Below are 12,349 nucleotides of genomic sequence, written 5' to 3' on the forward strand. Positions count from 1 at the left end.
AGTGATATCACTTCGGTTGCAGGAGCTGCCGAAAGGGGACGTAGTACGCCATCCAACAGCCTTTGGGGCCACACTCCTGATTTTCTTTCAGGGTTCTCCCTTAGCCTTCATCCCCCCCGAGACCAACCTCAAGGCAGTGGTGTGTTGAGGTAATTAGAGAAAGAAAAGGAATGGTAACTGAGGAGAGGGTAGGGAATAGGATATATAGGATATAGGATATAAGACGGGTCGTTGTGAGGCACACTTTGTCTGGCTCCTCTGCTGAGACCTGCTCAGCTAGGTTGGACCTGCCAGTAGCTACGCTACCGCCAATATAGCTCTCAGCTTCCTTGGAGCACACAAACTCTCCCGCCCACAAGGACAGTGCTATGATAAGGCGTTGCCTCATGGGAGAGATAGGTGCAGTACTGAATCAAATACTTTTTGGAAATCAAGAAACACTGAATCTACTTGTTTGTCTTTATCCAAAGTGATGTGTAGGTCGATGATAGCGTGTCATGACCTCACAGAAATGCGGGATGCTCTTCGATCAATACCCCTGCGATTTGCAGTGGGATGATAGAGGCTAGCATGAGTGGGGTGGTTGTAGGAATCTGCAACATTCTATAATAATTAATACTGGAATACTTTAGTAAATAACTGTTACTTAACTTTGTCCTGCTACTGCACTCCAGGAACTTAACTAATAACAACTATCTTTCTTGAATACAAATGACTCATTAACAAACATTAACTGGATTATACAACAAGCAAGATAACACAATTCTGGTACTATGTGCGTAATATATGCGCGAACTAGAGGCTGTGAACCTAGTATCGAGCTGAAGGCTATTCTAATCTGACTTCGCTCACGACCTGTAGCTGACTCAGCCGGTGCGATCTGCAAATCTCTGTCCGTGCCATATGGCGGCGCTGCAAGAGCCCACGAGTCCAGAGAGGTTGCAAGTGCTGGATCGCTATCGATTATCGCAACCTCTAGCGTGGTGTCTAATGCTGAGACCAAACAAAGCTCGCAGTATGTCTTGTGAGAAAAGTGCGAGATGGATTTCACATGATCAATGTTTTCGAAAACCATACTGGTTGGCGTTGAGGAGGTCATTCTGTTCAAGGTACCTCACTATGTATGAGTTCAGAATATGTTGTGAGATTCTAAAACAAATCGATGCCAAGTTTGTTGCCACAACTGCATTAAGGTCACTGATACCCGTTTTGATGCAGACATCCTCAAAGACGCAGGTCCACTTGTTGCTATTAGATCTGATATATTTTCATCATGAGTAGGGTTCCCAACCATCTGTTCTAGGTAGTTTTCAGAGAAGGTATTTAGAGAAGTTTCATAAGAAGTCTTCTCACATCCACCACTAACAAAATTGTAATTTTCCCAGTTAATTGTTGGATGATTCAAGTCTCTGCCAATGATTACAGTCCAGTTGGGTAACTTATGTACAAGTGAACTGATGGTTTCTCAGAAGTTTTCGTTTACATCAGGAGATGAAACTGGTGGGCAGTAGAAGGGTCTAATTATCATGTCATTCCCACCCCTTGATACTGAGTCTTGTCCAAACTATCTCAGAAGCAGCTTCAATTTCTATCTCTGAGGATTTGAGTTTTTTGTCTGCTGTGACAAATACACCACCTCCATTTCCTATTTTCATATCCTTTGGATATACACTTACGTTTTCCCTAAAATTCTCACTGTCATTTATTTCAGGTCATAGAGAGCAGAAATTGGAGTAAATATAACAATAAATTCGTTATTGACATAGCTGACGAAATATGGAATATTCATGAAGAAACACATTAATTTACTTTGGATTAAAGCTCACCCAGACATTTTGTTTAACAAAACTGTAGACCTGATGGCCAAGGAAGCTGGCACATCCAGAACTCTGTTAGACGTCAAACTACCTTAAACCAACTTATAACAGCAAATTAAAATGAATATCAGATCCCAGTGAGAAAGGAGTGGAAGACATCACTTGTTAATAAAGAAACCTTTTATGTTGTTGTTGTTGTTGTGGTCTTCGGTCCTGAGACTGGATTGATGCAGCTCTCCATGCTACCCTACGCTGGGCAAGCTTCTTCATCTCCCAGTACTTACTGCAACGTATGTCCGTCTGAATCTGCTTAGTGTATTCACCTCTTGGTCTCCCTCTACGATTTTTACCCTCCACGCTGCCCTCTAATGCTAAATTTGTGATCCCTTGATGCCTCAGAACAAGTCCTACCAACTGGTCCCTTCTTCTTGTCAAGTTATGCCACAAATTCCTCTTTTCCCCAATTCTGTTCAATACATCCTCATTAGTTATGTGATCTACCCATCTAATCTTTAACATTCTTCTGTAGCATCACATTTCGAAAGCTTCTATTCTCTTCTTGTTTAAACTATTTACTATCCATGCTTCACTTCCATACATGGCTACACTCCATACAAATACTTGCAGAAACGACTTCCTGACACTTACTATACTCGATGTTAACAAATTTCTCTTCTTCAGAAATGCTTTCCTTGCCATTGCCAGTCTACATTTTATATCCTCTCTACTTCGACCATCATCAGTTATTTTGCTCCCCAAATAGCAAAACTCCTTTACTACTTTAAGTGTCTCATTTCCTAATCTAATTCCCTCAGCATCACCCGACTTAATTCGACTACATTCCATTATCGTCGTTTTGCTTTTGATGATGTTCATCTTATATCCTCCTTTCAAGACACTGTCTATTCCGTTCAACTGCTCTTCCAAGTCCATTGCTGTCTCTGACAGAACTACAATGTCATGGGTGAACCTTAATGTCTTCTCCATGGATTTTAATACCTACTCCGAATTTTTCTTTTGTTTCCTTTATTGCTTGCTCAATATACAGATTGAATAACATCGGGGATAGGCTACAGCCCTGTCTCACTCCCTTCCCAACCACTGCTGCCCTTTCATGCCCCTCGACTCTTATAACTTCCATCTGGTTTCTGTACAAATTGTAAATAGCCTTTCGCTCCCTGTATTTTACCCCTGCCACCTTCAGAATTTGAAAGAGAGCATTCCAGTCAAAATTGTCAAAAGCTTTCTCTAAGTCTACAAATGCTAGAAACGTAGGTTTGCCTTTCCTTAATCTTTCTTCTAAGATAAGTCATTAGGTCAGTATTGCCTCACGCATTGCCATATTTCTACGGAATCCAAACTGATCTTCCCCGAGGTTGGCTTCTACCAGTTTTTCCATTTGTCTGTAAAGAATTCGTGATAGTGTTTTCCAGTTGTGACTTATTAAACTGATAGTTCGGTAATTTTCAAATCTGTAAACACCTGCTTTCTTTGGAATTGGAATTATTATATTCTTTTTGAAATCTGAGGGCATTTCGCCTTTCTCATACATCTTGTTCACCAGATGGTAGAGTTTTGTCAGGACTGGCTCTCCCAAGGCTGTCAGTAGTTCTAATGAAATGTTGTCTACTCCCGGGGCCTTGTTTTGACTCAGGTCTTTCAGTGCTCTGTCAAACTCTTCACTCTTTCGTATCTCCCATTTCATCTTCATCTGAATTCACTTCCATTTCCATAATATTGTCCTCAAGTACATCGCCCTTGTATAGACCCTCTATATACTCCTTCCAACTTTCTGCTTTCCCTTCTTTGCTTAGAACTGGGTTTCCATCTGAGCTCTTGATATTAATACAATTGGTTCTCTTTTCTCCAAAGGTCTCTTTAATTTTCCTGTAGGCAGTATCTATCTTACCCCTAGTGAGATAAGCCTCTATATCCTTACATTTGTCCTCCAGCCGTCCCTGCTTAGCCATTCTGCACGTCCTATCGATCTCATTTTTGAGACGTTTGTATTCCATTTTGTCTGCTTCATTTACTGCATTTTTATATTTCTCCTTTCATCAATTAAATTCAATATTTCTTCTGTTACCCAAGGGTTTCTACTAGCCCTTGTCTTTTTACCTACTTGATCGTCAAACTATGAAAAAACATTGCATCAGTAATACCAAAACCATGGAACAGGACTACAATATTAAAAACTCTTTCAACCTGCTCTGCCACAATAGTCAGCTATTGTGCTATATAAGGTACTCCATAACATTCTATCAAGGAAACAAATAAGAATGCAGGGGACACACAAATACATGCATCTCAGCCTAACATTTCTAAATTTAGAGATAATAGCTTGCTTCCTCTATGTATGGTAAAGCTTTGCTCAGGGGCTAACAACAACAATAATATAAATTTCTCACATACTTCATCCATGGAAACATCAATGCCATCTTATGTTTCATCCAAAAGAGCTAAAGAGCTTGGAAGTATCTCTACTGCTGCATACAGAAGTGAAAATCTGCACCATGAGTCTTATCGAGAGTAAGAACAGTGCAAAAAAGAAGCAGTGATTTCTTATGGCTGGAACCCTCACAACCACAGAGACATCATCGAGTGGAAAAACCCCTGGCTGTATCATAGGTCACTAAAGGGACAATTCAGTTTTAAGTAAAAAATTGAAATATGGTGTGAACATAGAAAGAGACTCACAACAGGACAGTGAAGATAGCTGCAACAATCTTATTATTTTGTTTCAAAAAGTCAGACCTCCCAAAAATAAATTAGACTTTCTATCTGTAAATCTTGGTGATATGGATTTTGTTAATCATGGACATATTTTATGCCTTACTGAGCATCATATGACAAATGCAACTGAAGGGCTGCAACTTGAGGGGTATGATTTAGCTACTTATTATTGTAGAACAAGTAGATAGAGAACAAAATTATTTATAAACCTTCAGATTTAAACAAATATTCTGCAGATCAACATTTTGAAGTCTGTGGGATTGAAATAACTGCAAAGAACCTGACAGTTACATTGCTTACAATTTACAGAGCTCCTGCAGGGAAATGTATTTTTCTGAATAAGTTAGACATGCTTTTGGGAAAACTTTTTTCCAAATCCAGAAATTTAATAGTTGCTGGGTATTTTAATGTCAACTTCTTAAGTAACAGTAAGACTGACCTGATACATTTAATGAATTCTTACAACTTGGTTGCTTTGGTTAACTTCCCCACTAGAGTTACAGAAAATTGCAAAAGTCCGATAGACAATAGTTTCATTGACAAGAACAGAATCAGCAATACAAGTATACTCCAAGTCATAAACTGCTTTTCTGATCATGATGGCCAACTGCTTAAGGTTAATAGCATCAGTTTATACAGAAAATGTCTCGCAGATCTACCAGTCCTTTAGATGTGTAAATACTAAAACTGTTTCTGGCTTTAATTACCATCTATCACAAATAGAATGGGACCCAATTTTAGGATAAGTGACGTAAATGATAAATTTAACATTTTCTTAAATGAATTTATCTCCCTGTTTGAAATGTCTTTTCAAAGAAGAACTGTCAGGAGGAACACTGAGGCTTCTTCTAGTAAACCATAGATTACAGAAGGAATTAAAATTTATTGCAGGACTAAGAGGGAATTACATGCCTGTGAAAGACAGTGAAATGATCCCCTTAAAGGATCTTATTATAAACTTTACTATAAAGTTTTAAAATGGGTGATAAACAAATGCAAAAGCTTATGTATTAAATGTGAAACTGATAACTATAAAAACAAAATTAAAACAATTTGGAATGTCATAAATTGAGCGCCTGGCAAAAATAATTGGAATGATAGCACCATAAAGATAAGCCATAATGACAAGGTGGTACATAATCCTGTAGCAATTTCTAACATATTTAACAATCATTTCTTAACTGCTGCAGATCATGTTGGTTGTAAGGATTCATTGAACATGGCCCTGAATTTATTAGAAAGAATTGACTGCAGCATATATGACCCAATTTATATAGCTCCAGTCACCACTAGTGAAGTCTTTAAGAAACAAAAATTCCTCACGTATCGACAACATTTCATCGAAAGTTGTAAAGCTCTGTAGTATTATATATGTCAAGTTCTGTGCCACATTTTTAATGAATCTTTGCAGCAAGGTTTTGTCCCAGAGAGATTTAAGATTGCTATTTTGAAACCATAAAACACCTCACTATTCATAACATCCTCAACAAAAATCAATTTGGCTTTCAAAAGAACAGAACAACAGAGCAGGCTATTTTCCCTCTCACAACTGAAATTCTTGAGTCACTAAATGACAAAACGTCACATACTGGAATTTTATGTGACTTGTCACAGGCCTTTGTCTGTGTTGATCACAAAATTCTCTTAAAAAAGGCCAATTTTTATGGTTTAAATGGCATTATTGGTAGATGGATTAAATCATATCTACACAATAGGAATCAGAAAGTGATAGTAAATGATTTTGGTGGCTGTCCTGTCTCATCTGACTGGGGAACAATAAAGTGTGAAGTGCCACAAGGATCCATTTTGGGGCCTTTACTATTTCTTATCTTTGTCAATGTTCTCCCACTCTGTACAAACACTGAGAGCAAATTTACTCTTTTTGTTGATGACGCTACTATCATGCTTGAAAGTTAATCAATCAGTGAACAAGTAAATAAATGTAATGCTGTACTTGTAGTTGTCCTACACTGGTTTAAGTCTAATGGGTTCATACTAAATATTGAAAAAAAAAACACATCATATTCAATTTCATGCATGACTGCAAGAAAATGAAGCAATCAACTTACACTGTGACAGTAAAAATATATTACAGCGTGTCACCTCTAAGTTTCTGGGCATTATAATTGATGAGAACTTAAACTGGTCTGGGCATATTCTAGATCTTCATAAAAGACTAAGTGTAGCAACTAATGCCCTGGGTGTAACTACCCCCATTTGTGATATGGATAGTATCAAAGCAGCTTACTTTGGCTATTTCTACTCCATCATGTTATATTGTATAATTTTTTGGGGTAATCAACCTTTAGCTAAAATAATCTTCAGTGCACAAAAGAAAGCAATTAGAATCATGAGTGGTGTTCATCCAGGATATTCTTGCAGAAACTTGTTCTGTAAGCTCCAAATATTAACCACCACATGTCAGTACTTTTTTCTTTGATGATTTTTGTCTTAAATAACGACTCTCTTTTCACATCCAATAATGCATACCATGATCACAATACAAGGTCTAGAAATGATTTACACAGATAACTAAAACAGCATACAAAAAGGCGTTCATTATTCTGTCACAAAACTTTTCAATTCTCTTCCATCTGATATCAAAGCCTACAGCAGAGTAGGCATACTCATTGACTGTCTCTGTAATTTTTTATTATATTTCCTGTTCATATGCTAGTCTCTGTTTATATTATGTTAGTGTAATTTGTCTTCACTGCCTAAGATGATCAACCTACGAATTATCTTTTTTCTGTACCAAAAGTTATTTTCAGTATTTTACAGCACATTTATTTGAACTGTATCTATTTAATTTTAGTACCTACACCCTTTAAGCTTAAATCACCAGATTGCTACTTTCCTGTCATTGTACTAATGTGTATTGTGCATCTATAAATATGTAAACCTGACTCGTTCCACATCCTTGTGATTCATCACTATGTCGATTCATGGTATTTGAAATGAATAAATAAAATGAATGATCAACTTTGAGAACAATTCCTTTCATTTCTTAACAATCTTAAGTTTCCATTCCCTACAAGTATTATTAGTCTTTTAATATGGAATGATAGAGCAGTGCTTCGATACCTGTCAAGAAGTTGAACACATTCCAATTTTCGCTGTTAATGGCTAAATAGTGCACTCACACTGAAGGTCAAATAAGCAAACACACGTGTATTACGACGTACAGGGTGCACTATGCGTTTCTTTGTTGCCTATTGAGATCCATATACTGTATTGGAACTGCTAGACTTAAGGTCGCTGTCCAGCGGTAGATGTGAAATCGGTTACTGGGGAACCTTGAATTGATTTGTAACAAGTTTAGGTTTTGTACATTTCTTTGGTTCGTTCATCTGTCTTTGTGTCATTCTCCCTTTCAACCCTGACGTTGTTATACCGGTATTGAACACACAGAACTCCTGCAAATTTGAGAAAAACTAACAGGCAGTGGCAAGTACTTGCAGCAAAATGCAAGAAACTCATTCCACTACTTTGCGGAAACTACTTCTGCAAGTAGACGGAAATAGCAGAAGTCGACTTGCTGAAGGTGTTTCCATGTCGAGTAACTTACAGAATTAACTTCTGCAAGGAACTTGCAGAAGTGTACTTGCTAGTTGACATGTGCCATTTGGCAAAGATTTATTTACATCTTTGAATCGACATTGCAGACCAAAGATTGTAAGTATTCTAGCTGGCAAAGTTAGTAGTTGTTTATCTCGTGTGACAACATCTACAGGTGTTACCGGTCAGTATAAACTGTAATTGGAAAATGAGCTGCAGTGAACAATGTCAGATGTCTTCGAATGGTGTGTGAACGTAACAGAATTCATGTGACTAACTAACATCGTGATATAGTGTTTTTTGGGGCTGTACTGAGGAATAACAACTTCTATAATACCTCCGGTCTATTTTCAAAACTTTGTTTAGCCAGTTTTTTGTGTGTATGTATGTGGTTGAAATTGAATAGTAGTGTTTAACTAATATCGTAATTCTGTGAGGGGGATCTATCGAACGGATGGTAATTACCTTTAATGATCATAGAAAAAAATGCCGTCGCGTTTTTTAACCGGAAATCTAATTTCATGAAGGAACACCTACGCCAAGCGAAGTATGTTGCCATACAACGTCTACTACTTCGTAGACAGTGAAAATATGTTTGTAACCCATATTCCAATTATAGGCTCGTTTGTATGGAGAAAAGTGTTCTCTCTCTCTCTCTCTCTCTCTCTCTCTCTCTCTCTCTCTCACACACACACACACACACACACACACACACACACACACACGTCCACGTTTTTCCATGTCTTTTACATTTCCACTAGCTGAAACGTTCTGTTAATTAAGTGTAAGTATAACCCATAATGAACCACGTTCATATTTATATGCAAATGTCACAGCAGATAAACGACAGTTTTGTGTGGTGTGAGGCTGTCACTGTGGCATTCGGTTGCATGGTAATAACAGCAAGTTGATAAAATATGCGCAAGAAAATTACTATAATGTCCAGTAGTTAATTCAAAATCTAAAAATGTAGCTGACAGTAGTTACTGTTCATGAACAAAATATTTCCTCCAATCATGCTAGGCTACTTAGTGGTAACACTAACCACTTTCGCAGTATTCCTTAGGTGAAAACTGCTTCATTTGTAATGCTGTATTACAAAACAATATGGACACAGTCTTGTTTGGATTGGATAAATGTTTCATTTTAAGTTTTCTCAGCTTGCTACTGTTGCCACTCTATATTATTATTAGGCCTATTATCATTATTATTATTATTACCATGAAGCTAACTAAGCTTGTCAATCCTCACATCACAAAATTTATAGAAAGAGTGGCTAATTAGGTGGTAGCATTTCAACTGTTGTTGTACCCAGTCTGAAGACTGTTTCGATGCAATTCTCCATTCTAGGTTGTCTTACACAAGCCTACATTCACTTTAATGTGCTTCCTGTAGTCAACCCTTGGTCTCCCTGTACTGCAATTAACCAACCCCCCCCCCCTCCTCTATTAATAAACAAACTACTACTTCAGCTTCAAAATGTCTTACCAACCTATCCCCATTTTAGTCAAGTTGTGCAATGAAGATCTGAAGATCTCTCCTATTCAATTTGATTCAGAATATCTTCATTGGTTATTCTTTGTACCCATCTTATATTCTTTAGGAGAAGAAAAACTTCTTATCCACGATAGCAATGAAACACTGTATTGTGGATAGCCTAATTGGTTTCGGTAAACTATGTTACTATCATCACATCTGTAATAACATTACAATAGGTGCTACAAACTCTTAAACAAATAATGCCAGATTAACCCATAGAGGAATCAATGACAACATACCTTCGCACAGGTTATTAGGCTATAAAAATCTTGTGCCAGATTCACACAAAATCTTTCCATTAAATCACCAAATGCATGACATATGACACGAATGATGTGTTGGCTCGCCAAAAATAAAAGTTAAAATTACTGTGTACATAAATTGCCACAACATTGCATCCGTATGATGACACATCATGCCTATTAGGGTGCCACAAGACTGACTGCTAACAGCCAGTGCACGAGATGAACTGGCAATAAGTACGACAGGTGTTGCTGCAGTGCATAGTTTCTACCATTAAAAGTGAAATACGTAATTTAAAACCAACTGTGATTCCAAATAAAAAAAAAAAAAAAAAAACCACTTTTGGATGATTTCTTCCTGACAAAACATAGTTAAGACATCCCATACATTATATTCACAATAAATGCATTATATATTATATCATCACAAAACTATAAGTGCCTTTGACAGCATAGTTAAGTAAGCGCCAACATAAATACCAAAGTTAGACCGAATGCCAAAAAAGCTTTTGGAGATAATTGAAATACAATGGTGTTCAACCCAAAGTCTGGAACTAACACAACTAGTCTTAAAATTATACCATTATAATGCAACACGCAATGCTTAGAACACGGAAATATTGAGTGATGTGATTGCCTATATCAAGACCATAATTACTATGTGGCATTCAAACAGAAAGCGGTCAAAAATAGGTACAGCCTGCTTCTTAGATTGAGCACATGGACGCCTGTAGCAAATACTACTGAACAAAAAAACAAAACATGAACTTTGGATAACAATGCTATGAAAGCTCATTCATTATGAACTATATATAATGATGCCTAGGAATATTGTCATGTAGCCAACAATCTGCCTGTGTCCACAAAGGCAATCTAGTGTGGTTGGAACTCTGAATAACTCACAGGATATGCCAGAGATCCAGCATGGGTTCAAGTAATTAATAATGGAATACTTGGAGGCTACCCTTAATAAATCATTTTGTTACACCATTGTAGCACGAAGTCCATGTGCATCGCCATATAGTCGCAGGTACTAAAGATCTAATCACACCAAATACTCAGTGCCTGCTTGCAGCAAGGAAAACTGCCTGAGCCCGGGTTGTTGCCACTTGCCATTCAGAAGCAGCTCCTCATTGTGTGTGAGATGTACAGGTTTCTGCTTTTCCAGATTCACGAGCATACCAAACCATTTGGCCTTCCATGGAGGCAGTTTTTGCAAATCATGTTTGAACAATGAAGCTTTTTGTGATTCATAATCTTTTGACACTGACTCAGAACTGGAGCCGATTGCCACACAGCTACTGAAGAGGCCAAGAATTTTAGTGAGGTACCGGAGAAACTGCACTCATATGTGTTTTTAATCCAATTTCATTGAAACTTTAGGTGAGTGCCACAATGATGCAGCTATTTTACAAGCAGATCTAACAAGAAAACTCCCATTCAGGTTTTGTGGTAGATGGCTCAGTGGATACAGATCAAGCATGAAAACAGGAAGAAGATGTACTGAACTGTGGAAAAAAGGCAAAATAGAAACATTGAACAGTTGAAGGATAAGAAGTGCAATATAGAGCAGCTTGAAATAGCAGCTTTGTTGTGGCTCAGTGGTCACGGTGTTGGACTGCCATGCGGATGACCCGTGTTCGAACCTCCTCTCTCTCCTGTCCTTCACTTTTTTTTCCCCACAACATTATGTACTGTCCATCTGGTCACTGAAATGTTTGTTCCCCTTTTGTAGTCTTGGCAGTTGTCATACTATACACCGTTTATAGAGTATAAGTCATGTGGTAAGAATACCATCGCAAGTAAACATGATAAATATTGAGAGCAGGAGAGATACCACACACGAGGCCTGTCTAAGAAGTATCCAACATTTGGCCGAAAAAATATTTTGAATACCTGACAGGGTTCGGACCCTAATCCCCTTCAAAGTAGGCCCCTTGTGCTTGCACACACTTAGTCCACCAATCCTTCCACTGCCGGAAACACCTCTGGAAGTCTTCTTTTGGAATGACATTCAGTTCTGTCCTCGTGTTCCGCATTCTCTCTTCTCTACTCTCAAAACGGGATCCTTTCAGTGGTGTCCTCAATTTTGAAAACAACCTTGAACTCGCAAGAAGTCATTTCTGAGAGTACAGAGGTTGGCGAATACTGTAATTCCATGTTTGGCCAAGAAATTTTGGCTCAAATGTGATGAATGTGCGGGGCCGTTGTCGTGACGAAGTTGCCAGTTTTTCGCCATCCACACGTCTGATATTTCGCACCGGACTGCCGGAGAACATCTCGATAGTACTCCTTTGTCATTGTTCGTCCTTCCAGTGCGTATTCATGATGCACAATTCCACGGATATCAAAGAAGACAGTTGATTTTGCTTTGCACCTGCCGCACTTTCTTCGGCCTCAGAGATTCTGGATGCTTCCGTTGCAACAATTGTCTTTTTGTTTCTGGGTCATACCTGTACA

The 12,349-nt window shown here is 38.1% G+C and overlaps 1 protein-coding gene across 1 annotated transcript in view; it reads left to right on the forward strand.

Moving 5' to 3' along the window:
* Positions 1 to 8,248: 8,248 nt before the first annotated feature.
* Positions 8,249 to 12,349, forward strand: part of LOC126198665 (3-ketodihydrosphingosine reductase) — a 67,285-nt gene continuing 63,184 nt past the window's right edge. The window contains exon 1 of the mRNA XM_049935148.1: positions 8,249 to 8,292. The gene's annotated coding sequence lies outside the window, so the exon portion shown is untranslated. The remainder of the gene's footprint in view (positions 8,293 to 12,349) is intronic.

This window comes from Schistocerca nitens, chromosome 8, assembly GCF_023898315.1.
Source record: "Schistocerca nitens isolate TAMUIC-IGC-003100 chromosome 8, iqSchNite1.1, whole genome shotgun sequence".
NCBI lineage: Eukaryota > Metazoa > Arthropoda > Insecta > Orthoptera > Acrididae > Schistocerca > Schistocerca nitens.